This window comes from Manis pentadactyla, chromosome 11, assembly GCF_030020395.1.
Source record: "Manis pentadactyla isolate mManPen7 chromosome 11, mManPen7.hap1, whole genome shotgun sequence".
NCBI classification, from domain to species: domain Eukaryota; kingdom Metazoa; phylum Chordata; class Mammalia; order Pholidota; family Manidae; genus Manis; species Manis pentadactyla.
Genome location: NC_080029.1, coordinates 31,645,845 through 31,672,385, shown reverse-complemented (window position 1 = coordinate 31,672,385; position 26,541 = coordinate 31,645,845). Strand labels below are relative to the sequence as shown.

Genomic DNA, 26,541 nt, shown 5'->3' with positions numbered 1-26,541 from the left:
TCTGATCTTTATTATGTCCCTCCTTCTGCTGACCTTAGGCCTCATCTGTTCTTCTTTTTCCAATTTTGATAATTGTGACATTAGACCATTCATTTGGGATTGCTCTTCCTTTTTTAAATATGCTTGGATTGCTATATACTTTCCTCTGAAGACTGCTTTTGCTGTGTCCCACAGAAGTTGGGGCTTAGTGTTGTTGTTGTCATTTGTTTCCATATATTGCTGGATCTCCATTTTGATTTGGTCATTGATCCATTGATTATTTAGGAGCGTGTTGTTAAGCCTCCATGTGTTTGTGAGCCTCTTTGCTTTCTTTGTACAGTTTATTTCTAGTTTTATGCCTTTGTGGTCTGAAAAGTTGGTTGGTAGGATTTCAATCTTTTGGAATTTTCTGAGGCTCTTTTTGTGGCCTAGTATGTGGTCTATTCTGGAGAATGTTCCATGTGCACTTGAGAAGAATGTATATCCCGCTGCTTTTGGATGTAGAGTTCTATAGATGTCTATTAGGTCCATCTGCTCTACTGTGTTGTTCAGTGCTTCCGTGTCCTTACTTATTTTCTGCCCAGTGGATCTATCCTTTGGGGTGAGTGGTGTGTTGAAGTCTCCTAGAATGACTGCATTGCAGTCTATATCCCCCTTTAGTTCTGTTAGTATTTGTTTCACATATGCTGGTGCTCCTGTGTTGGGTGCATATATATTTAGAATGGTTATATTCTCTTGTTTGACTGAGCCCTTTATCATTATGTAGTGTCCTTCTTTATCTCTTGTTACTTTCTTTGTTTTGAAGTCTATTTTGTCTGATATTAGTACTGCAACCCCTGCTTTCTTCTCACTGTTGTTTGCTTGAAATATGTTTTTCCATCCCTTGACTTTTAGTCTGTACATGTCTTTGGGTTTGAGGTGAGTTTCTTGTAAGCAGCATATAGATGGGTCTTGCTTTTTTATCCATTCTGTTACTCTGTGTCTTTTGATTGGTGCATTCAACCCATTAACATTTAGGGTGACTATTGAAAGATATGTACTTATTGCCATTGCAGGCTTTAAATTCGTGGTTACCAAAGGTTCAAGGTTAGCCTCTTTAGTATCTTACTGCCTAACTTAGCTCGCTTATTGAGCTGTTATATACACTGTCTGGAGATTCTTTTCTTCTCTCCCTTCTTGTTCCTCCTCCTCGATTCTTCATATGTTGGGTGTTTTGTGCTGTGCTCTTTCTAGGAGTGCTCCCATCTAGAGCAGTCCCTGTAAGATGTTCTGTAGAGGTGGTTTGTGGAAAGCAAATTCCCTCAGCTTTTGTTTGTCTGGGAATTGTTTAATCCCACCGTCATATTTGAATGATAGTCGTGCTGGATACAGTATCCTTGGTTCAAGGCCCTTCTGTTTCATTGTATTAAATATATCATGCCATTCTCTTCTGGCCTGTAGGGTTTCTGTTGAGAAATCTGACGTTAGCCTGATGGCTTTCCCTTTATAGGTGACCTTTTTCTCTCTAGCTGCCTTTAACACTCTTTCCTTGTCCTTGATCTTTGCCATTTTAATTATTATGTGTCTTGGTGTTGCCCTTCTTGGATCCTTTCTGTTGGGGGTTCTGTGTATTTCCGTGGTCTGTTTGATTACTTCCTCCCCCAGTGTGGGGAAGTTTTCAGCAATTATTTCTTCTAAGATACTTTCCATCTCTTTGCCTCTCTCTTCTTCTTCTGGGACCCCTATAATACGGATATTGCTCCTTTTAGATTGGTCACACAGTTCTCTTAATATTGTTTCATTCCTGGAGATCCTTTTGTCTCTCTCTATGTCAGCTTCCATGCGTTCCTGTTCTCTGATTTCAATTCCATCAATGGCCTCTTGCATTCTATCCATTCTGCTTATAAACCCTTCCAGAGTTTGTTTCATTTCTGCGATCTCCTTTCTGGCATCTGTGATCTCTTTCCGGACTTCATCCCATTTTTCTTGCGTATTTCTCTGCATCTCTGTCAGCATGTTTATGATTCTTATTTTGAATTCTTTGTCAGGAAGACTGGTTAGGTCTGTCTCCTTCTCTGGTGTTGTCTCTGTGATCTTTGTCTGCCTGTAGCTTTGCCTTTTCATGATGATAGGAATAGACTGCAGAACTGGGACGAGTGACGGCTGGAAGGACTTCCTTTCTTGTTGGTTTGTGGCCCTCCTCTCCTGGGAGAACAGCGGCCTCTAGTGGCTTGTGCTGCGCAGCTGCGCGCAGACAGGGTTTCTGCTTCCTGCCCGGCTGCTATGGAGTTAATCTCCGCTGTTGCTGTGGGCGTGGCCTGGCTCGGGCAGCTACTCCAAAATGGTGGAGTCGCGTTGGAGCAGGAGCTGCTGGGAGGCTATTTATCTCCGTAAGGGGCCTCCCTGCTCCCTGCAGCCCAGGGGTTAGGGTGCCCAGAGATCCCGGCTTCCCTACCTCTGGATTAAGTGGCCCGCCCTGCCCCTTTAAGACTTCCAAAAAGCACCCGCCAAAACAAAACAACGACCACAAAAAAAAACAAGAAAAAAAATTTTTTTTAATTAAAAAAAAAAAAAAATTTTTTAATTAAAAAAAAAAAAGGTGGTCGTTCGTTTTTCTTTATTCTCCGGTGCCAGCCTCAGGCCTCTGCTCACCGGTCTTTCTGCCCTGTTTCCCTAATATTGGGGTCCCTGTCCCTTTAAGACTTCCAAAAAGCGCTCGCCAAAACAAAGCAAAAAAGCAAAAAAAAAAAAAAAAAATGGTCGCGCCCTTTTCTTATGTCCTCTGTCGCCCAGCCTCCAGTGCCTGCTCACTGTTCTTGCTGCCCTGTTTTCCTAGTATCAAGCGCCCTGCGCTCTGGCCCGAATAGCTGGGGCTGGGTGTTTGGCAGTCCTGGGCTCCGTCTCCCTCCCGCTCTGCCTGCTCTTCTCCCGCTGGGAGCTGGGGGGAGGGGCGCTCGGCTCCCGCGGGGCCGGGGCTTGTATCTTACCCCCTTCGCGAGGCGCTGGGTTCTCTCAGGTGTGGATGTGGTCTGGATATTGTCCTGTGTCCTCTGGTCTTTATTCTAGGAAGGGTTGTCTTTGTTATATTTTCATAGATATATGTTGTTTTGGGAGGAGATTTCCGCTGCTCTACTCACGCCGCCATCTTCCGCCCCACCCTCGAAAGAATTTTCTTTTAAAGATGGTAGGTTGAGATTTGAAAGGAGAAAGAGGTTGGAAATGCAGAAAGAAAGAATCATTATTGGAGGCAAGTCTTGAAGGAAACAGAAGGGGTTGAATGAAGACAACTACCCTCATGAAGAGATGGTCTGGGACAACCTCTGGTGGAGAAGGAAGGTTCAATGGGTGGTGGTGGAGATAATGCCTGAGGCTGGAACCGTAACTGCTTTTTCTTCTGGTGGCCGCCATGAGGCTCTCTGTGGACCAGACATGGCCTTAGAATTCAGGGATTGACAACCACAGGAAGCAGTACTATTCTATTTTTTGGCTTTTTATTGAGGAATTGTGTTATTGTTTTAACATATTGTCTATTTATAAAAGATGAAATGTACCATGAGGAATCTTAGATATCTTTTTGCCTCTACTATGATTAAGAAGTTCTTCCTGTAACATCCTTACTGATTATCTATCTTCTTAAGTATGTAAGTGATCACATTTTCCATTGAATGTAATCCTTCCTTTCTGAGACTTGTTCTCATTGGTCCTAGTTCTCCCTTCAGAGCTACACAAAAGAGTAGACGTTCAGATCCCGTTTTATCTTGTGATTAACCAAGGGTAAAGGGAACAAAAGTAAGGACCCCAAATTTAAGGTTATTGCTATTTTTGGCAATAAGGGCAATGTGCCTCTAATTCAATGACGTTGAGAAAAATGAGGGTAGATAAAACAGAAACAGAAGAGAAGAATTAAGCATGATCCTCAATAAAAAGTAGGTAAGTTATGGTACAGATCCATGGCACCATCTAGAAAAATGGCATTGTGCTTTTAATATGGATAAATTCATAATGGGTCTAGTATGGGAAAAAAAGCTTAAAACATTGTGTATAGTATTGTAGAGACCCATTTTGTAAATAATACATATGCCTAGAAAAAAAGAGTATTCAAAAATGTTCCTAATTTCCTCTGGGTGCTGGGATTGTGGAGACTTTTCCTTTCCTTGTTTCAAAGGAAAATGCATTTCTTGTGTGCATAAATACAGGTAATAAAAATGAAGCCCCTAGTGAATCTGCATGTCTGTCCACTTCAAAAGTGGAAGTTAACCAATAGTATTGCAGTTATTAAAGTCCTGGCTGCTGCCTTTCCTGATCTTTCACCCCCTTGAATGAGACCATGTTGTACCTTTGTGATGGCTGCTCCTCAGAGGGTGGTGGGAACATGCCAGGCTGCCGCAGGACAGGCTGTGTTTGAAGGAGGAAAAGGAGAAAACACAGCCCCTGAGAATCTGCCAGCCAGGACTGGGAGGGCCCGGCCTCTGCATCCATTCTGCCGTCCTTCTCATCTGGCTTCTGTCCCCTCATGGCCACAGGTATCTCCTGGATGCTTCTCTGATTCTGATAGTGCCTTGGGGTCTCTGGGTGCCATGCTGGCCTTCTGGTGCCCCCTGACGTTCTTCCTGTTAGTGGTGGAGGCTGGAAGGGGAGAACATTCTGGTCTATTGTGGCAAGCTCCTCAGGTGCAAGTAGGCCGTTTTGGGTGGGCTGGGCCCAAAACAGTTCAGGGCAGCTGTTTTTCTGTTTTCTTTTTTTTCTTCCCTTTTTCCTGTTAGTCCTGAGTATTGGTGTGTGTGTGTGTGTGTGTGTGTGTGTGTGTGTGTGTTTATTTATTTTTGGAGAATTTTATTTAGGAGAATTCTACTCTCCAGATTCTCTCTTTGAAATGTCCCTCTCCTCTTCCTCTGTTTCCTAACACTCCCACCTGCTAAAGCTCTCTATGGTGATGGATTGATTTGTTCACTGTACATTTATCTTTTTACGCCACTAGACTGTGGGCTTCTTGAGGGCAGGGACCTCATGCTACCAACTTCATCAAAAGAGCTCAGTGGACAGAGACCTGTCTTCAATCTCTATAGTCCAAGGGCCCAACACCATGTCAAGTGCTGAGTAATCATTGGTGATGGCACTGACCAGCATTTCATCATAAATAAGTGAGTTCCTGTGTCTCTAGATCATAGTACATCTTTACTCTATATGCTATGGAATTTTACTTTAATTAGTGTGTGAAATACTGTCCTATGATCTGAACATGTAATAAACCACATCTGATAACCAGGATTGACTAATGTTTGTGGTAAACTTCTCTAAGCAAATACATGTCCTCTCATGGACTTCGGTTTGATTTTATAGGCTGATACATCAATTTCCAACTTACAAAGTTCCCCTTGTAGTGTCTAGGTAGTAGAAAGTTTGGCTGGGAAGGGAGACAGCTTTTAGTTCAGATTGTAGCATGAGGGAAACATGATTTCAGGCGAGGATTTATGTAGAAGCTTTCAAAATTGTGACTGTATCTTTAATGAATGTTCAGTCTCTTATTTTTGTGAAGAGCTATTTTCCATTGGAAAGCAATCTTGGGTTTTAAGTTATTCTGTGTAAAAAGTTTCCAGAAAATGTCAAGGCCTTTTCCAAGAGCACCCTAGGAGGTAGGAACAGTTAAAACACTTAAAAAAAATCTGCATTCTCATGGACATTGGCCATTTAATTTGTTTTTCATTGATTCTTGGGCCAAAAAGAATTCCAGCTGGGTGTGAATGAGGATTGTGGGAGTGAGAGCAGAGGTTTATTGGTCTAACACTCCCTAGGAAGGACCCCACTTGATTAGTAGTCAAGGTGACACAATTGGAGACCACATTTCTTTTCTTCACTCACGTGTCAGTCACTCCTTTGAACCAGGTTCCCCAGCTCAGAGCAGATGGCTTCTTCCTGGTCTCTGATCATTTGCCTTTCCTTTCTGTTTTCTGGTAGATGTGGGGTAACTTCAGATGGGGACAAAAAGACTTAAATGTGATGAACATGTTTTATGAATCAAGCAAGTCCCATGTTAGGTGTTTCACATAGACTCTCATTTATTTCAAGTAACAGTCCTGCAAAGAGAACAAATTCTTACCCTCACTTATTAATGAGCAAACTAAGGTACAGAGAATTAAGCAAAGTGCTTGGGGTCCCTGAGAAGATACTGGATTTGAACCCAAGTTTGTCGAGTTACTAAGTTCTCAGTTTTCAGTTTTCCAACACACCAGGCTGCATTAATAGCACATTAGAGTGGGGTTCAGGTTGCCCAGCACAGGTGGGTGGAAGAAATAGTTGGGAAGAAAACTCTGTGAAGGTTTTTACTATATTTCAAGCATCTAGGGGGGGGTTTATGTGGCCAGGTAGGAGGCTTGAAGTTGGCAAAGCCACTCTGGCACCTTCTACCCACAAGACAGGCTCTGTTTATTTCATGCCAGCTAATGTGGAGGGTGTCTTAAATGATTTATGTTTGAAGGATTTTTCTTTTTGGTCAACAAAAGTACCCCTATTGCAATAAGTCTTGGATACTCAATTTTTTAATAAACCAGGCTTAGTAGCTGCATAAGGTTAAGAGAGAGAAACTGTTTATATTGAGGAGGTGTCAGAGCGAAAGCGCCTCTGGTCAAAATCCCTCTTGAGCAGATGGAGTTTCTATGGCCTGGCAATCAGGGATTAACCCTGGACGTTCAGGGCTTTAGGGCACAGTGACCTCTGGACGGTCATCAGAGATAACTACTGGGAAGCCTGAAGCTGGGGTTTCAGTGGGAGTGGGTCTGCTGTCCGTATTATTACCAGCGAGTTTCCAAGGACTGACTGTTATGAACTATAGATTTAAGATGGACACATTGAACAGCTTCCAGACTCCACATTACCCTGGGCAGATCCTCAAGTCCTGGGAGTTGGGCAGCTGCAAAGGCCAGTAGCAGGGAGTCACCATGGAACTTGTTGCTAATGTTTATTCAGTGGTCTGTATGGAGCTGCATACAATATGGCTATTGTTCTGCATTTCAGGGGTGCCAGGTAGTGGCTGGTGTTAAAATGTGTCCAGGATTTGGATGGAGAATCCTCTCTGCCTACCAGTGAATTAGATTCTGGAAGGATATCCAGAATCTGGGGGGTAGGTGGTCGGGACAGCATTGAGTGGAGCAGACACCGAGACTGAGACCAAGGGGGACCCCAGGAAAGCCATGTGGCCCATGTTTGTTTTCCTGGTGGGCACTCACTTAAACTTTAAAAAATTTAGTTTTCAATTTACATAGAGTTAATGAAACACTCTCTTTTGGTGTACAGTTCTGTGAGTTTTGGCAAATGTAGAGTTGCATAAGCACCACAGTAAAGATACAGAGCTAACCCCCTGCAAAATTCTCTTGTGTTGCTTCTTTTAATTGACCCTTCCTACCTGAACCCCTGACAACCACAGATCTGTTTTCCATCCCTATAGTTTTGCCTTTTCCAGAATGTCATACAAATGGAGTTATGTAGTCTTTTGAGTCTGGCTTCTTTCATGTACTATAGAAGATTATATTGCATATATCAACAGTTTGTGCCTTTTTATTGCTGAATATATATAATATGGGTTGTTTATTCATTCACCAGTTGAAGGACATTTGGGTTGTTTCTAGTTTTTGGAGATTATGAACAAAGTTGCTAGAAACATCCATGTATAGGTTTTTATGTGAACTATAAATAAAAATAAATTTTTATTTCCAGGATTACTGGATCATGGGATAAGTGTATATCTATCTTCATGAAAACCTGCCAAATTGTTTTCCAGAGTGGCTGTACCATTTTGTATTCTCATCATCAGTGTATGAGGATTCTAGTTGCTCTGCCTTCTTACCAGCACCTGGTATTGTCAGTATTTCTTTGTTTACTTATGTTTGTATTTAGCATAGATACGTGGCATCTCGTAGTTTCAACTTGCATTTCTATTTAAATGTTTGGACATTGTTTCCAAACTGAGGTTACATGTACAGTCACAATTTTCCAGATTTCAGAAATAAATGGCACAATTACATTAAATTGTGCTTTTGTATGTGAGAGAAAAAACAGTGTTTTTATCAAGTGTATATATTTAAAATTCAACATAATTTTGGTAACCTGGTTTTGATATTTCTGTATATTTTAACATACCCTGAGCCAGTGGCATTTAGGAATGGTGTCTGGGTACAAATAAGAGATACTCCACTATAGTTGAGGCTTGATCATATCTGGGTTTATTCTGTCATGAAAAGGAATTCCAAGTGTATGGTGGTTGTTAAAAATCATCAGTGACCCAGGTTCTTCTATTTTCCTGTGCCTTCATCCTTAGATTGTGGCCTCCTTTCTCAAGGTCACAAGGTGGTTTCTAGAGCTCTAGCCCTAACGCTGTCTTCCTGGCAGGAGAGAGGGAGCGGGAGAAGGCCCTTCAGCCTCTTCTCGTGGGGGTGAGTACGCCTTTCTTCTCTCTCCTGGTTGCATCCCTGCCCAGGCTCTGATCCTCCTACATCCTTTGGTGTGTGTGACTACTTTCTGCTGAGGAGAAACCCAAACTCCCACTTAGGCCTTGTTCATTGTCAGTAAATACCATGTGAGCAAGTCTGTTACTTTAAGTTCATTTGAAAGTTGGAAGCATCAAATTAGAAAGCTGGAAGAGGGATGGCTCAAAGGCTAGCTTATGGAGACACTGATCACTGACAGTTTGACAATGAAGGACGAGGCAGAAAAAACCCAGATGATACTAAGGCCTCTAGTGTTGGGGTGAACAGCTCCGTGCAGCTTCAAAGCCTCTGGTGTCTTGATGGTGCAATTCCATCGAAAGGGTTGGCTTGTTGTGTAAGAAAATAATTTCTCCATCTCTTTTTTTTCTACTAGGCTGTACCCTCCTGACTCAGGGCAGGAACATGGTGGCTTTCCCCCTATATCCAGTGTTCTGCATACCTCTACATGTGAATTATGTGCTCCTTGCCAGCTTTCTAGTAAGACCAAAGAAAGTGAAATATGACTGGATGCTTTGGGAACCTTACAGGAGGGGTGCCAGGTAAAATACAGAATATGTGTTAACTTTGAATTTCAGATCAACAAATTTTTTCAGTGTAAGTATGTCCCAAATAGTGTAGTACATGGGATATACTTACACTAAAAACAAAATCACTGGCTTATTTGAAATTCTGGTTAACTAGGCATTCTTTATTTTTATTTGCTTAATCTGGCAACCCAACTAAGAGTGCACGGGGTGTCAGCAGAAGGCCCTGATTACCTTTCAGCCTGATGTAGCTGGTGGGGTAGAATCGATTTTAATGGAGCTCTCTCAGTCTTGGCACAATGGTTGAAAATTTGTTGATCTAATTTTGCTCTGAGTGGGGGACTTCTGAAGCTCTTTTGAAGCTGGAAAAATAAGTTGCCCTTTTCGTGGCTGCTAAAAAGCTAACTTAATACAGCAGCCCTTAGAGAAACCCTCATAGGGTTTCAGGAGACCTAGGTTACAACATGGGATTTTTGTTATCCTCTAGGCTCTTCCCTTCTCTGTTTGGATAATTTTCTGGAGAGCTGTGGGCCTTCTCCCTGAATATCGGTTTGTGCGTTTGAGCCTAGAGTTAGAATGAAAAAGGTCAAGGTCACTACAGAGTCATGAATAAGATCCTCTTGATGTGAGCACAACAGGCCACTGTTGACATTCAGAGCTTTCTCTAAACCAGTGGTTCTCAAAGTGTGGTCCCTGGACCAGAAGCATCAGTAACACCTGGGAACTTACTAGAAATGTAAATTTGAGCACTACCCCAGACCTACTGAATCAGAAACTCTTTACGTGAGGCCCAGCAGTCTGCTTTCAACAAGTCCTAGAGGTGATTCTGATGCACAGTGAAGTTTGAGAACAGCTGCTGTAAATTAGGGTAGGCAGGCTTTTTTTTTTGGGGAAAGAACTGGATAGTAAACATTTTAGGTTTGAGGGCCACAGGGTCTCTGCTATTCCATTCTGCATTTAGTGCAAGAGCCACCACAGACAATATGAAAAGAGAATCGGTGTGGCTGTGTCATAAAGCAAATAAAGCTTTATATTCACAAAAACAGCAGCCAGGCCAGATGTGTCCCTCCTGAATCATTTGCTGACCCCGGCAAAAATGAAGACACCTTCAAAGTAGCTGGACTTGCCTGTTACTTGAGATGAGAAATGCTCCTAAATAGCCCAACCATCAGACATGAGGGATAGCAGAAGGAAGAAACCAAAAATAACAGACCCTCCTGGGTCTGGAGAAGCAGCTGCTCTCATCACAGAACACTCCCGCTCAAGGGCCCAGTGATTCATGTCTTGTCCATCCATAAGCCTTACCCTGTTTCCAACTGTAACCCTTACTAATGAGGCCATTCTGACTCTCCTTACTGGGAGTTTGTTCCTATTATCCTGAGTGCTGCTGGCAGTCCTGTTCTGTTTCTTGTCCATTCATTCCAGCACTTTGTCCTCCCTCCTTGCTCTCAGCTGATGGCCTTGTTTCCCCTTTCATTGAGAAAACAGAGGCAAGAGAAGAGAACTTGGCAGGTGCCATTACTACATCTCTGAACCTACCCGTTTCTGGCCCCAGATAATCCATCTGTCCTGTCACTGCAGATGAAGTGCCATTGTGTCTGTGCAAGGCAAACCCTCCACTTTGCACTAGATCTCATCTCTTTGCAGGTACTCCAGGACATTACTTTAGCAATTGCCTCCCTGTATTACTATTTCCCTTCCTCTACTGGATCATTTTCTCGGTGTCAAAGCTGCTGTACTCTCCCCTATGTTTCCTTCTTGCTACCACCCCATTTCTCTGTTGCCCTTCACAGCCAAACTCTCTGGAAGGGTTACCTATACATACTTTGCCCAATTCCTTGCCTGTCTTCTCTTGAACTCACACCTATCAGGCTTTTGTTTCCACCGCTTCCCTGAAACAATTTGTCAATGTCACATTGACCTCCAAGCATGGTTCAGTCCCCTTCTTTCAGCAAGCTTTCAGCAGCCCTTGACATACTTGTTCACTGCCTTCTTCATGGTATGCTTCTCTCAGGTCTGGGATATCACTCCTGCCTTCCTAGGGGCTTCCAATCTGTCTCATTTCCTGGTTCTTCCTCATCTCCTGGATCTTCTTCCTCCTCCCTCGAAATGTTAGGGCTCCTTGGGGTTCAGCCTTGGAATTCTTCTCTATCTATACTCAGTCCTTTGCTGATCTTAACAAATGTTAGGGTTTAAATAGTATCAGTGTACAGAGCTATCACAGATCTACGTGTCTAGTCTGCTGGATGTATTTGTATCGACACACCCAACTTCCTACTAAACATTTCTACGGAGATGTCTAATAGGTATCTGAAATGAAAAATGACCAAAACTGAACTCCAGATTTTTCCCACCAACCCTACCAAACCCATTTGCCCTTTGGTGTTCCCAACTCAGTCAACGACAACACAATCTTTACAGTTGTGACGGAACCTTGGAGTCATCCTTGACATTTCTTTTTCTTGGATCCCAAGTCATATTCATCAGCACATCATACTGATTTTACTGTCAGAATGTATCCAGAATTCATCTACTTAACTATCCCTACCTGCTATACCCTGATCCAAACAATTATTGCCTCTTAATAGGATTACCCCAATAGCTGCCATACTGGTTTCCTTTCTTTAACCTTTGTCCCCCTCAACTCTGTCATTAGCACAGCAGTAGAGTGAGCCTTTTATAATGAAGATCAGATAAGCCACTGCCCTGCTTCCCATCAGACAGTAGTTCCAAAGCCCCGTGTGACTGGGCTGCCTCTCTGATCTGAATTCCTGGTGCTGTTCTCTTTACTGCAGCTGTCTGGCCTCCTTGCTGTTCCCTGACACTCCAGTTGCACTCCCTCCTCAGGGCCTTTGCACTTGCTCTTCCCTCTGCATGGAATGTTCTCTCTGTAGAAAATTGCATGGCTCATTTGTTCACTTCCTTCAGGCCCCTACTCAAATGTCACCTCCTCTGAGTCTCTTCCCTGACTAACCTCCAACTAAGTAAGAACTGCCATCCTCCAACCTCTGCACACCCTTCACACTCTGTCTTGCTTTTTTCCTCCCTAGCACACATCAGCATCGGCTAGGTCATACATTTACTTGTGTATTAGCTGTGTCCTTCTACTAGAGTGAAAAGTCCATGACAGCAGGGACCCCAGTGCCAAGACAGTGCCTGAGCTCTAGAACATGCTGGAAGCATGGTGAGTGAATGAATTCTCACTTCTCAGACTTACTTATGTGGCCTTGTAATTGGGTAGTGATCTTAAACTTTTAAAAAACAGGATAATTCTTTTTCTAAGCCAATTTAGAAGGAATCTCAGTTTGTAGAGTAGATAGACACCAATGACATTTGATCAGTTAGAATTTATCTGATTTTAATGTTTTTGCTGTCTTTTTGTAAAGTGTTGAGAAAGTTCTGATTTACATTGCAATAGCAGAATACTCTTGAGTTAAGCTGACCCAGAAGTCTGAAGGAAGGATAGTGAAATATTTTTATTTCGAAGTTGAATTACTAGCAGTATTTAACAGTTGTTCATTCCTTATTGTGCGCACACACACACAAACATCAGTCAGGGAAGTATCCAGATTTATAATAAGGTCTCAAACTGTCAACATTGGGTGTTACTGCAATGTGATAAGTTACACATTCATAGGTTCTTAAACAGTTGAGCCAAACACCCTGATGAGAATACTTGCTGAATGTATGTGTCTGAGCATTTGACTATAGTGCACATATACTATTGTAGTGAACTTTCCTTGCTTCTAGAATTTTATGTGAATAGACATGTGCAGCCTGAATTAAAAAAAAAAAATGAAACAAAACACAAAGAGCTACAGCTTCTTAATCAACAAATAACATATTTAGAAAACATTTAAATAAACACACAGAGATGGCCTGGGAGAAGTTTTGTTAACGAGTGTTGTGCAAAAACCTTGGGAGCATTAGACAATGTGTTGGCAGTCTTCAGTATGTTAACATTTGGACTGTAACACACCAGTTGTTCATATAAAAATGGTTTTAAAACAGACTCTTTGATTTACATTCTTTCTTTTAAAAACAGCAAACACTGTTTTTTGGGTTTCTACATGAACAAATTTACTGAGTAGTGTACGGTAGGCTGGTGAACTTGGGTGTCTTTTCCCAAGGGCCCTTAGGGATGGTTCCAAAGATGGCTTTTAAGCACACGGAAGACACTTAATTAATAAATGTTAGATTTTGAATGAACACAGCCGAAGTCAGAAGGGGAGGCAACACACAGTGTCCTCTGTAAAAACAAAACCTTCCTTCCTGCACATATGGCATGTTTTGACCATGAACCCTATATGGGCAGACCAGCTGATTCCATTCTTGAAGCTGTCACTTACTAGCTGGTGAAGTTAGCCTAGTAAGAGAACTTCCTTGTGCCTTAATTTCTTCATCTTCTATTTAGAATCTATAAAAATACCTATTTCACAGGAGTGTTTAGAGGGTTAAATTAATTAACATGTTAAACAGCTAGAGTAATGCCTGGCAATAAAAAAAGTCATTATTATTATTATTATTATTCTGAGAGATGATGCTTTCATAGTTGCTCAGCTGGCAAAGACAGGAGATTGAGCTGCGACCAAAGCTTCTCTGTCCGTTTTGAACTGTAGCATTTTGAGGTGCTTTGGGTAATTCTAAGGACATCAAACACATCCTGGCAAATGAGACAGGGATATGGACACATCCTCTTTCTTTTAATGTGGGTAATCAAGGGCATGCTGATTATGAGTGTCTCTGATTCCTGCTTCTCTGGAGCTTAAGCCTTATGTTTTCTTTGCTACTAGCCCGGGGGCACACACACTTGGGGTGGGGTGGAGAAGTGCTGACTCAGGGTTATTTTTGGTAGAATCGAGTGGAATTTTCTTTCTCAGGGGGCTACTTTCTCATTGGGCAACCCTGTTAGTGCCTCATACAGCGGGTCAGGCCTGTGGGAAGAGCTAGGCTAAGCAACTTTCTCCTATTTTGGGACAAAGAGGATGTTCAGAAACCCAGATGTTCCCCATGGGGATGGAGACTAACACCCAGGCTCCTGGGGCAGCCCTTCCAACCTCTTTCCCCTGTTTGGACTCTTACCTATCCAGCATTGTGTCTCTCTTTTCCAGCTTATGTTCCAGCCACAAAGGAAGTTATTCTATTTCCCACATACACTCTGAACCTTTTGCCTTCTGTACTTTAAAAAAATGATAGCGATTATTATTTTAACCACATCAGCTATTACTGCTGATATTTACTGAGATCTAGAAGGTGCCAGGCACATGTAATATCATTACATACCTGTGGTTATTTATATTTCACAGACATGCAGAGGAAACTGGAGCATTAAATTTGACTTAAACTCAAGATCGCTTGGTTTGTGAATGTAAAGCTGGGCTTCAAGCTCTGTGACTTACAGTCTCATCCTCTTAATTTATAGTTGTCAAAGCTGCAGTGGAGATGGTGGGGGCCGCTAAGCCCTGCAGGGAATCCCACTTTGTTCACTCTCTTGGCTTTGATGAAAGCAGTGGAAACTTGCCAGAGGTAGATTTTTCAAAAAATGTGTTTTTATTATACAATTATCCAACATAAATCTGGAGAAGGATTATCCAACATAGAAGGAACAGAACCATCTGGACTAAATCATCTGATTAAGATGAATATGAAATACCACACACACACACACACACACACACACACTCCCCTGGAGTAGGGAGAAGAGGCACACATCCTACCTTAATGCCAAGGTGGGCGGTTGCTACGTTGTCTCCTGGGAGCTGTTGGTGGACTCTCTCTCTTTCCCTGGTGGCTGAATGAGAGGGAGGCCAAGAGCCTCTCAAGGGGGATCTGCAGGCAGAATAGACTGTGCCTTGCAGCTGGGGCAGGTGCCAATGAGCTGTGAAAGCCCCACAGCCCTTCTTTTATCTTGTGGGAAACTCTTCCCATGATTGGTTTCTCCAGGGCTTTGCTATGATTGACTCTTTGCTAATGAATAAACTCTAATGTGCTGATTCTAGATATGATTAATGTCCATTCTGGCTCTGTCCTGGCCACCACCTGGCTGTAGGTTTTATAGATAAGCCAGTTAGGCACGTACATATGAGATATGGGGGCCCTTACTGGGAGCAGGAATAATAACAGCATTATCATAGATAAAGGGCTGTTGCCAGGCTGAAACTCAGAATCATAATTCATTTGCTCATGTCTTGCAGCAGCTTCCTGAAATATGCAAACTATTTGCTCCACCTCAAATGCATTACCCTGTCATCCTCCCAACCCTATTCTAACATTCATCTAACACATTCCTATTGAGCTTCTGCTCTGTGCCAGGCACAGCTCCAGGTGAAGATACAATGAGAAGAGCAAAAGAGATGCAGTCACTGCCATCTCTGGGTTTATGTCTATGGGGAAGCAGTAAAATAATTGTCCAAATAAAATACAACCTCAGCATAGTGAAAACTACAGAGTAGACCTGCTTGGCCCTGGGGCTTTTCCCCATCTGGAAGGTCAGTGGGACACAGAGGGCTTCCCTGGAGATGTGAGGCTCCAGGTGAGGTCTGGAGGAGGAGGAAGGTTTGCTCAGGGAAGAGGGGAGGGAGGTACCCTCAGCAGAGGCACAGGCACGTGGAAAGGCTCTGAGGATGGGAGGTTCCATCCATTCTTGAAACCAGTTCACAGTCCCATTCAGACGGGGAGCCCTGCTCTGTGCTCCTTAACATGGGGTTTCTTAGGCTCAATTGGTTGCCCCAAACAGGCCGTGAACTGTCCCCTCTCACATCAGCTTCCTGCTGCAGGGCTGGCCAGATGCCTCCTGGGCTCTGAGTCACAGCCTGGGGAGGCCAGGGGCAGGGAGGGGAATAGGCTGGACTCTGCAGCCCCAAGCTCTGCAGACTTCTGCCTTGGATGTCACATCCGAGAGATGGAGTGGCCGGCCTGACCAGGCCCTGCTGTCTCACACGGTGTGCCTGCACCTTCTCAGGGCAGGTTGGCAGGACATGAGGCCTACACTGTTTTTTCATTTCCATTTACTCACTGTGAAATTTAGAGCGATGAGTTCTTCTCTGTTCTGAGCCAAGTTTCCCAGAGCAGAGGAGACATCAGTTCATTTAACAAACATTTATTGCACACCCATAATGTGTCATGTATGAGTCCTGGGCTCTGGGTCCTGGGGACAGGCTCTGTCCCCTGTCCTCAGGGGCTCCAAGCCTAGTGAAAATGCCAGCCCTTCCCCCTCTCTGGACTAGTCTGCAAAGAAGGTGAATTAAGTTGCCTGTCTGTGCACGGCTTTGCATTTGGGGAGGGAGATGGTGGATATAAACCTCAGGAGAATCATATTAGCTTTATGTTCCCAACAAAAGAACATTCCCAGGGGCTGGGCTGGGGCCCTGACTTGGGTGGTCTCAATGTATCATCCAGCTGGAGAACAAACTGATGCTTCTCATGTGCTTCTTTCCTTTTATAAAATGGCTCAGAGGGTCTTGAAAGCCCCGGTGCTTGTGGCAGCACCCAAAGACAGCAGGCTAGGCCTTAACATGGAGAGAGGTGGAGACTGAGGGAAGGCAGCGCCCCCCTCGACCCCAGGACTCCTGAAGGGCCCCAGCTGGTTTGGCTGGCTGTGGTCACGGGATGCCCCACCTGGGCACTCTGCTCCTCTGTGCCACTCCTCCCTCTCCAGACCCAGTGATCTGTTGTGGAATGAAGCAGAGCCGCAGCTCAGAGTGACTGGGCTTCAGACCCCATTTGCTCATTGAGAAGACAGCTCCGTTGCCATGACACAGTGTGCAGGCACTAGAATGGGGCTGCTTGGGTATTGCTGCATTGTCCTGTGCCGGTAATGTAACTTCTGGAGCTTTCTCGTTGGTAAGATATCAGTTCAAGTACCACAGGTTGTGCAGAGAGAGTGAAAAAGCACTTAAAGTCTTTTGCCTGCCCTGAAGTTGGCAAGCTGAATAAACAAGGTGGAGGCTGTTACTTGCTTTACTCTTCCCGTCATGCTCAGGCCATGAAGTTCCTCAGATCATGTGCTCAGGCACTGTGCCTGCTGCTGCTTGACATGCGGGCATGTGGCTCAGGGTCCACTCACCTCTTCCTGCTATAGGAGCTGGCTTTCCAAGAAAAGGTCATGGCGCAGGTTGACCTGCTGTTGCCCTTGACAGTTGCTGTTGGGTGTAATGTGTTTTCTACACCCTTGATGCTCAGTGTGGTCTGCCGGCCAGCATCACTGGCATCAGCTCAAGGCTTAAGTGCAGCATCCCAGCCCCCTCCACACCCCGTGAATGAGAATCTGTGTGGTAACAAGATCCCAGTGATTCATATGCACCTTAAAGCTCAAGAAGCCTGCTTGACATTGTATCAGCTCATGGGATAGAGCCCTCACTCTACTTTTGGTGTGGTAGGGAGAGGGCACACATGAGCAGAGGGGGCGAGGGGAGGGAGCAGATGAGATAACTGAAATCAAACTGCACAACTTAACCTGTGATTTTCTGGTTCCCATCAGCTGTCACACTGAACCTCAGTCACCTGTTGACTGCCTCCTCCCTTAGGTGAACTCCTGGGGCAGGGCTTGTGCCATCCTTACCACTCACCTTCCACACCAGCTCACTGCCTGGCTCACAGTAGGACTCAATAAAGGTTTGCCTAAATGCAGCAAGTTATTTCCATGGAAATGTGAGTTTCCTCTCATTGGTTCTGAAACCCAGGTGCAGACAGAAGTGGGATAACTTGGTGTGCACCAGGAGTGAGACTGGCTGGCTCTCCTTGTACCTTACTGGGTTTTCCTTCTCGGACTCCTTGGCTGCCTCCTCCTTGTCTGCCCCCTCTTAGGGTGGGATTTTCCCATGCCTTGGCCCTAGGCCTTCTGTCTCAAGATGTACTCTTTCCCTGAGATGATCTCGTTGAGTCCCATGGCTTTAAGTCCATGCCCTGATGACTCTCAATTACATCCCTAGCCCTTATCTTGAGACACCTATGGCAGGTGACTCTTGGACATATTCATTTAGGTGTTGTCTTAGTTGGGTTCCCTGATCTCAGACAGAGCCTGAGGCAGGGATTCCAGCGCATGGGATTTATTGAGGGCCTGCTCTCAGGGGAAGTGGGTGAGGAAAGGAGGGAGCAGGATGGGACAGGGGAAGAGGCTAAGCCAGGATGTGGTGCCACTCCCTTATATGTGGAATCTAAAAAAGTCAAACTCATAGAAATAGAAGTAGAATGGTGGTTACCAGAGTTTGGGGTGGGGTGGGGGGATGGAGAGATGTTGATCACAGGGTATAAACTTCCAGTTATAAGAGAAATATATTCTGGAGGTCTAATGTGCAGCATGGTGGCTATAGTTCATACTGTATGATATATTTAAAAGTTGCTAAGAAAATTGATCTTGAGTGTTCTCACCACACCAAAAAAGGTAACTATGTGAGGTGATGGGTATGTTAATTAGCTTGATTGTAGTACTCATTTCACAAGTATATATATCAAAACATCACACTGTATATTTATCAAAGGTTAAGGTTTACACCTTAAACATATACAATTTTTATTTGCCAGTCATACTTCAGTAAAACTGAGAAAAAAATGATGTGGTGTCAGGAAACGTCTGGCCTTGGCCTGATTTCCTGTGGGGGGAGTGGAGGGCAGGTACATAACCTCCTGGGTGTCCCCTGGTGGAGTGTCTGCCTTTGTCAAGGCAATTCTGCAGAGAAGATCTGCTATACTTTCAGCAACTGGGCGTTGGGTGCACCAGACAGAAAACAGGGTTTGGGTGGGCTGTCGATAGAAGCCTCTCCTGGTATCTAATAAACATCTATAACTTAACAAGCCTGGAATTGCTCTTCCCTTGCAAACTTAGTCCTCCCCAGACTTTCTATCTCAGGAAATAGTACCACCACCCACCCACTTGCTCAAGCCAAAACTCTAGAGATCACTCTTGTCCTTTTATTTTTTCTTGACCATCCACATCGGATCCATCAGTAAGTCCTGTTAAGTCTACTTCCAGACTGTGTCTCACCCGCATAGACTTCTCTCTCTATGCACTTAGGCCACCTTACTCTAAACTGTTTCCCTCATTTCCTGGGCCCGGAAAGCCTCAATAACCTCAGTATTGATCTCCCTGGTTCTTTTCTAATTCTTCACATAGCAGCTGGGATTAAAGACTTTATTTTTTAGGGCAGTTTTAGATTTGCAACAAAATTAAAAGGAAGGTGCAGAGATTTTCCATTTAGCTCCCTGTCCACACACATGCACAGCCTCCCCCACTCTCAACATCCCCCACGAGAGTGGGACGTTGGTTACAGTGTTGTACACTGGGTTTGGACAAATGTTTAATGGTATGTATCTTCCATTATAGTATCATAAGAATATTTTCACCGCCCAAAAAATCCTCTGTGCTTTGCCTATTCATCACTCTTCTGCAACTCCTGGCAACCACTGACCTTTTACTGTCTCCCTAGTTCTGCCTTTTCCAGATTGTTGTATAGATGGAATCACGCGGTATGTAGCCTTTCCAGATTGGCTTCTTTTACTTAGTAATATGCATTTAAGGTTCCTTCGTGTCTTTTCATGGCTTGATAGCTCATTTCCTTCAATGCTGAATAATAGTCCATTCTCTGGATGCACTACAGATTATTTATCCATTCACATACTGAAGGATGTCTTGGTTGTTCAAGTTTGGCAATAATGAATAAAACTGCTGTAAACATGTGTGTGCTGGCTTTCATGTGGACATAAGTTTTCATCTTTGGCTAAATACCAAGGAGCACGATTGCTGGATCATATAGTAAAAGTAAGTGTAGCTTTGTAAGAACCCTCCAGGCTGTTTTCCAGGGTGGCTGTGCCCCTTTGCTTGTCCAGTAGCCGCGGATGAGCGTCCCCATTGCTCCTGCCAGCATTTGGTGGTGTTAGTGCTCAAGTCTCGGCCACGCTAATGGGTGTGTGGTGGTATCTCACCGTTGCTTTAATTTGCATTTCCCTGATGACATATGATGTGGAGCATCTTTTCGTGTGCATATTTGCCATCTCTATATCTTCTTTGGTGAGATGTCTGCTAAGGTCTTTGGCCTACTTTTAATTGGGGTTGTTTTATTAGAGGGGTATAGTTTTAAAAATGGATATTAAGCGACATCATTCCCTTGTGTAAAACCCTTCAGTGGCTTCTCATGGCACTTAGGATGAAATGCGAGCTCCTCAACCTGGCCTGTGTCAAGTCCTACATAACCCGACCTCTGCCCCCTCTGCCCCTCCCACATCTCCTCCCACCTCCTGCATCAGGCAGGAGATGGTAAGGTATGTAATGTAGGGTGTGTCTCTCATATTTGTGCATCTTTTTTTCTCTACTAGACTGTCCTCCACTCTCTTGAGGGGAGAGCTATGGTCTTCCCTGGAATGCGGGCAGCACATTCATAACATTCAAGTACAGGCTCAGTTGTTACCTGCCCTGTCCGATCATTCCTCAGCCACAGGATCCAGTCACTTACTGTGCCATCAGCCCATTTTATTTTCTTCAGAACACAAATGATGGTCTGAAATGGTTTGTCCATTTATTTGTGTATGTGTCTGTCTGTCCCAGATGTCGATCCTGGGAAAGCAGGCACCTTGTGTATCTTGGCACTCTTGTATCCCCAGCACTAGTATACTGGGCACATAGTAGGCTCAAGTGTCTACCAACTGAATGACTGAACTGAAGAAGTAAATCATGTGAACGGAGAGATTGGAGGCTGCTGGCTCTCTGGAAACTTCAGGGGCCCACTTACAGCCTATTTAAGCTCTATCCAGAAAGTTCATTGTAGATTAGAAGTTGTTCTTTTTCCAACTTTCTTTTTATCAAAATAAGCAGAGCAGGAAATGAAACCCAGTTTCCTGCTTATACCTCAGACCACCAGGAAAGATAGACAAATCTGGAAAACTGAGCACACACTGAAGTGATGTCCTGGCTCTTCCCGACTGAAGACAGCCCTCTCTGGGGACTTGCACAGCTCTCCATGAGAGCTCATCTCAGGAACCTCTGGCATTGAGGTCTGTGGAACTGGTTAATATCACAGCCTTTTTCATTTGTTTCCATCTCCTCACTTGGTGTAACCGACCCCGACAAAGTCTGAAAGTTGCGTATCTAGGGAACAAACACATATGAACTATGTTCTCTCAGATGACAACTTTGAAGAGCAAGAAGCAGGATTTTCCTGATGGGAGGTTCTTAGGGCGGTAATGAAGTTGAGCCAGTCAGGCCTCTGAACTGTGTTCTGAGGAGAAGTTTTGGGAGAGAAGGCTCAGTATCCAGACCAGTCGCTTCCCTGCAGAGGCTGGGTTGGATTTGAGTGTTTGACTTTGTGCCAGGCGACCAGGGAGGACGGAGCCATCCTCTCTGCTTCAAGCTTCAGGTCAGCCTATGGGGCAGGACAGACTGCTTGTCCTGGTAACTGTGAGAGCCTGGGGAAGTAAAGTGGAAAAAAAGGGGCTCCAGCAAATGCAGGGGAGTTTTGGATTCCACCTTTGCTGGATCTGCCTCTCAGGGCCTCCAGTTCTAGATGCCCTGCAGAGGAGTGAATGGCTTATTCTTCAGAGAGGCTGAGTCTTACTGCTGTCACTCAGCCAGCACCTCAGACCTGTCCTGTCACTTGTTCCGAAACCAGCTTCTTCTCTTCGCGCTCTCTGCTCCTCCCTGGGGCACTACGGGGGACCATGCCCGCCCTGCTCACTGTTGCAGCAGCTTGAGCAGAATGGCACTCAGGCACCAAATAACCTTCTTGGATGTGGCATGGTGGAAAGTGCACTGGAGTAAGATGGCCTCACTGAAAGCTGTGTTCTAGCACTTCTTTCCACGCTGACCTTGAGAAAGTTGCTTGGCCTCCCTGAACTTTAGTTAATCCACCCAGGATGGCTCACAGGTTGCTGTGAGAACCCTGATGTGCTTATGATGAAGACAATGGCTAACGTTTACTGAGTACTCAATCTCTGTTAGGCATGAGTCTATATTCTTTACATGTCTCCTTATACTTCACTTGGCTTATAGCATCCTTATGCAGTGGTTCTATTCATGCCCCCATTTGATAGCTGCAGGGACTGAAACACAGATAAGATAATCAACATGTCCAGGGCCGCAGACTGGAGCTAGGGATTGAACCCATGCATTTATTTCTCATGACCAACTGAGAGAATCTATGCAGAGCATGCTTTGTGAAGTGCTGGCCAACTTCCAGTTGTCTCAGTATTATACATGCAAGGATTCTTTGCAAGGTCCAGGCCTGGGGGCTGGTTTTGGAGGTCATAGACATGTGAGGATTTGCTGTGTGTATGCTGGGATGCACAAACGCCAGATAGGAAGGGCTGGGCAATTGCTTGAGAATGTGAGGGTGCTGGCAGTTTAGGGAACTGGGTTCAGTAAAATGGTAAGAGGAAACCTTTTACCCATGCCAGAAACCCTCAGAGGGGGTGCAGGATTGCTTGGGGGTGAGGTCACTTCTCCAGCCATTGCTCTGGTTTTCTGGAGGGAGGGTTGGAAGGGCCTGGTCCTCCTTCTTTGTTCACATCTGAACCAAGTATTTGGCAGCACTGATCACCCAGCAGGACTTCCAAGCCACCTTGGCCAGGGGTAATGGAGCAGAATTCCCTTCTGTCCTATAATGTGAAGCTAAGAGGGAGCCCTTGGGGAAACTAGAAGGAGAATGAACAGAAGGTCAGGGTCCGTGTGGGGAAGAGAGGGTGGCTGGGACCTGGGTAAGGAGGGTTGTGGGGCTGATGCAGTGGGATTCCTGCCAAAGAGCAGGGACACCTTGGATAAATCTAGGAAGCTTCAGACCTGAGGCCTTGAAGAAGAGCCTTCAGAAGGCCCAGAGGAGGTATATGTTTATGTGTGTGAATGGCTGCAGCTGGCTCCCAGGCTGGGAAGCAGGAGGTCGGGGCCAACCTCCCCCTCCGGGAAGCAGGCAAGTTTCCTCGGAGCTGCTGTGCCATGCACAGCTCTGATTTATTTCGAGGTTTCCTTGTCTGTATCAGAGATGGTTGTTCTTGGCAAATCACAACTTTTTTCAGAAAGCAAAAATGCAGTCTCCTCGTGGCCTGGGTCAGCGTAATCCCCTGTTTGTTTATGCAGGCTCAGTGTGCTGGAGGCCAGAGCCAGAGCCAGCCGGGGGTGCGGGTCCAACCCAGCCTGGACAGCTTTGTAGGTGGGTATGCAAACCCCAGTGTGGCTCCGGCTCCGGGTCCTCTGACCCCTGATGCCCCAGTGCGGCTGTGGGCCTTGGGTCTGCTCTGGGCCCTACTTTGGGGGTGCTCTTCGGTGGGCCCTTTTCTGCTTCCTGAACCTTTATTTCAGAGTGCCAGTGAAATAAGAACTTGCCTCACATAACAAATAGGGAGAAAATTTAGATTAATCTATTTTGCCCAATTAATATGCTAACCTGGACAAAGTTAGTAATATTACATATCTTCAGATCCCAAATAGTTGAATCCATGTGCCTATGTTTCCTCCCATGCTTATGTTTGTTCTTATTTTCTATCTTTATCACAAATTCACCAAAGGTAGGTCAGGAAAACATACCTCTTGAACCCAAGTGTTAAATGGTGTGACTGCTGGGATATTTGATGAGGACAGATGTCTTTCTGAGAGGAAATGACTGTCTGGAAGTCTCACACTAGAGTGGTAACTCTTGGGAGGGCCCAGATCTTTCAGGAAGGTCTCTTCAAGGGACTGGAGCCTTCCCAGCCTAGACAATCTCACAAGATGCACAGAGGAGACCTTCTTGAGGCCAGCATGTGCTGTATCTGAAGTCCCTGGAGAGTCTGTGCTGACCTTTTAGGAGGAGGGAGCAGAAGGAGCCAGCTGGAGCCATCTCACTTGTGAAGTCTTTCTCCTCCACTCCCTATTCCCTCTGCGTCCTCCATTCAGTTTTGGTCTGAGGGCTGTGGAGCGGTCTTAGTAAACATAGCTACCATCTATCAAGTGTTTACACTGTGCCGAACATGCTAAGTGATTTATATGCTTCATTTCACTAGTACTCATGGCAAACTCATACAGTGGGCATTACTCTTATTTTACAAATGAAGAAGCTGAGCCTCAGAGGGGTTAAGTGACTGTCCCAAGGTCACACAACAAGTAAGTGGGAGAGCTGGGATTTAAATCCTGGTCTGTCTGATTCTAAAGCCATGCTCTTAAATATTGTACTACACTGGTCACAGAAACACCTGAGAAACTTGAGTGCCTTCTAGAACATTGGGTGAGTGTTCTAGAAGATGTTCTAGAAGCCACTTGAGACTTAAACCTGGTATACATTCAGAGTACTGAATCTTAGGGGCTTCTTTAGGAATTGGAGCCCTCAGAGAGGGAGGGAGAGAGGAATGTGATCTCCAGGGGAAAATACAAGACATTAAAGAGCTTCTTGCGTCTGGATTAAACACAGGTGGGACTTCTTAATAGTAACTGCCAGACTCCATGGAGCTTATTTCTCAGTGTGGACACGGAAGGAGGCAGGCCAAGGGGAGTAGGGCTGATGAAGAGAAGACTCTTCACAAGGAAACTTCTGTGCCAAGAAGTTCTGGGCCAAGCTGGGGACAGCTTCTTTCTGGAGGTCCCCTTAGGGTCTGGTGCAGACCTTGACAAGGGCCATCTTAGCCCCACATCCACTTAGTGATCTTCCCCTAAGGGGGAGGGTGGCCAGGACATGCCCTGAGAGAGCAGCCCAACCCCAAGTCCACCTTGAAGACTGGGCTCAACACCCACACGTACTTCTGCTGCCTTGTTTCTGGATCATTCTGGCTCTGTTCCATCCTCTGCCTCATAGTTCCCATCGTCCCCTGACACCCCTGATGGTTCCCTTCCCACCTCTGCCATCTCCAGCCAGGTCACTGAGTGACTACAGTCAGTCCCATGAGCCAGCTTCTGGGCTACCTCATTCAAAGGTCCATGTGGCACTTGTCTTGTGCCAAAGACATTTCTGAGGGTAGATGGATGTGTGCTTGTGGTGCGGGTCAGGGATACCAAGTCCTCTCCTGTAGAATGTTAGTTTACATTGCCTGGACCAAACTGTGGCTTTAGGGTAGATGTCTTTTTCCCTTTGGCAGCCGACAGGGTGCAGAGTAACACCACCTTGCCACTTCCCAGCACGTCTCCTGGGCAGGAGCCAGCAGCCAGGTCCCAGGGTGAGTGTGGAGGGTTGGAGGTCCCCAGGTGAGTTTGGAGGGTGGGAGGTCTGAGCTGGGGCCCAACGGGGAACCCTGGAGAATGGGTCAGGGAAACAGAGCTGCTGGCATCTAGGTTTGGGGCTTGGGAACGCTCCCTCAAGGGAGGACCTGGCAAGACTGCCCCTAGAGAAGCCTGGTTGGCAAGAGAGCACTTCTGAAGCTCCTCCCTGACAAGGACACTCATCGCCCAGTGCCTGAAGCGGCTCTTGGCCTGGAGCAGGGAATGGAGGAGGTGACCTAATTACATTGCTTTTACTGAAGTAGGCTGGAAGCAAGAGATACTGACAGCCATTTCCAGAATCTTCCTCTAAACCATCTCCTGTACTGATTCTTTCTTTCCATCCCCACTGCCACTGGGTAGCCCAGGTGCCTGTCAACACCTCCTGTCTGGTTTTCTGCCAGTGCCTGTTACCAATCCATGTTGCATTTATTCTGTTTCCCCTTCAGTCTCTTCTATCCACTGTGGCCAGAATAACCAATTGAAAATGCCAGTTTTATGAAGTGACTTTCCGACCCAAGCCTCCAAGGGCTCCTTTTGGCCTGAAGAGCTGAAGGCCCTGCCCTAGCTTCACACAGACATCCTGCCGCAGCCAAATAGGTCTCTCCTTGTTCCCTGCACAGAACAATTTGCTCCAGGCGCTTCCTCCCGCAGCCATGAGCACAAGTGCATTAATCCCTCAAGGAGCAGCCATTGTCCTATGCCCTGTGCGCAGTCTCCTCAGCTGCTTCAACTCATCCTTCTGGAAGACTCTGTAGCCCCACTTGCTCTCACTGCTTTTGACAGCTAGGCAATGAGGAAGGCAGTGTATGGCTTCTTATTTGTCAGTCTTTTCTCCTCAACCAAGCATTGGCTCCTGGAAGGAAGAAGCCAGATCATGTTCTTTTGTGGCCCCGAGCAGGCGTGGGTCAGGCCTCTACTGGGTACTCAAGGGAAAATTGTTGAATTGACCAACAGGAAATAAGCCTAAATTGCAGCATAAGGCATTTAGATTTAAGGGTTTCTATAGAGCAGTTAGATGTTTAAAAAGTATGACTGAGGAAGGTTGTAGCGGTACATCTTGTAACATCTCTGAAAAATCAGAGAATATTCTTCTGAGAAATGCCATTAGGTATGTGGTATGGTTACTATCACAGTACTCAAGGTTTGTGCAGAGAAAGAGGGGGGAGAAAGAAATAAATGGCCAGCCCCCAGTGTTGGCCTCCAGTCTACTGACTTCATATTGTCAGTAGGCATCTGATATTTCTGATTCTGCACAGGCACAACTTCCTGAAAGCTCCATTTGGGAAGGAGGTGCACACTGGCCTAATAGTGAACATGCAGGTATATTTTGCAGTACAAAACGTGCCTAAGAAACTCGAATATGGCTGAGACAGAGGTGATGACCTTCTGCCATTTTGGGGGCTTCTGGGAGACTGCTGCAGCTCTGCCATCT

General features: G+C 45.3%; 1 protein-coding gene across 8 annotated transcripts in view; it reads left to right on the top strand.

Annotated features, from left to right (window-relative positions):
- SMOC1 (SPARC related modular calcium binding 1) overlaps positions 1 to 26,541 on the top strand; it is a 151,165-nt gene that overhangs the window by 26,780 nt on the left and 97,844 nt on the right. Inside the window, exon 1 of one of the 8 annotated variants that reach the window (XM_057488358.1) lies at positions 5,081 to 5,099. The exons of the other annotated variants lie outside the window; for them this stretch is intronic. The gene's annotated coding sequence lies outside the window, so the exon portion shown is untranslated. Of the gene's footprint in view, positions 1 to 5,080; positions 5,100 to 26,541 lie in introns of those variants that run through there. 8 annotated transcript variants of the gene reach the window in all.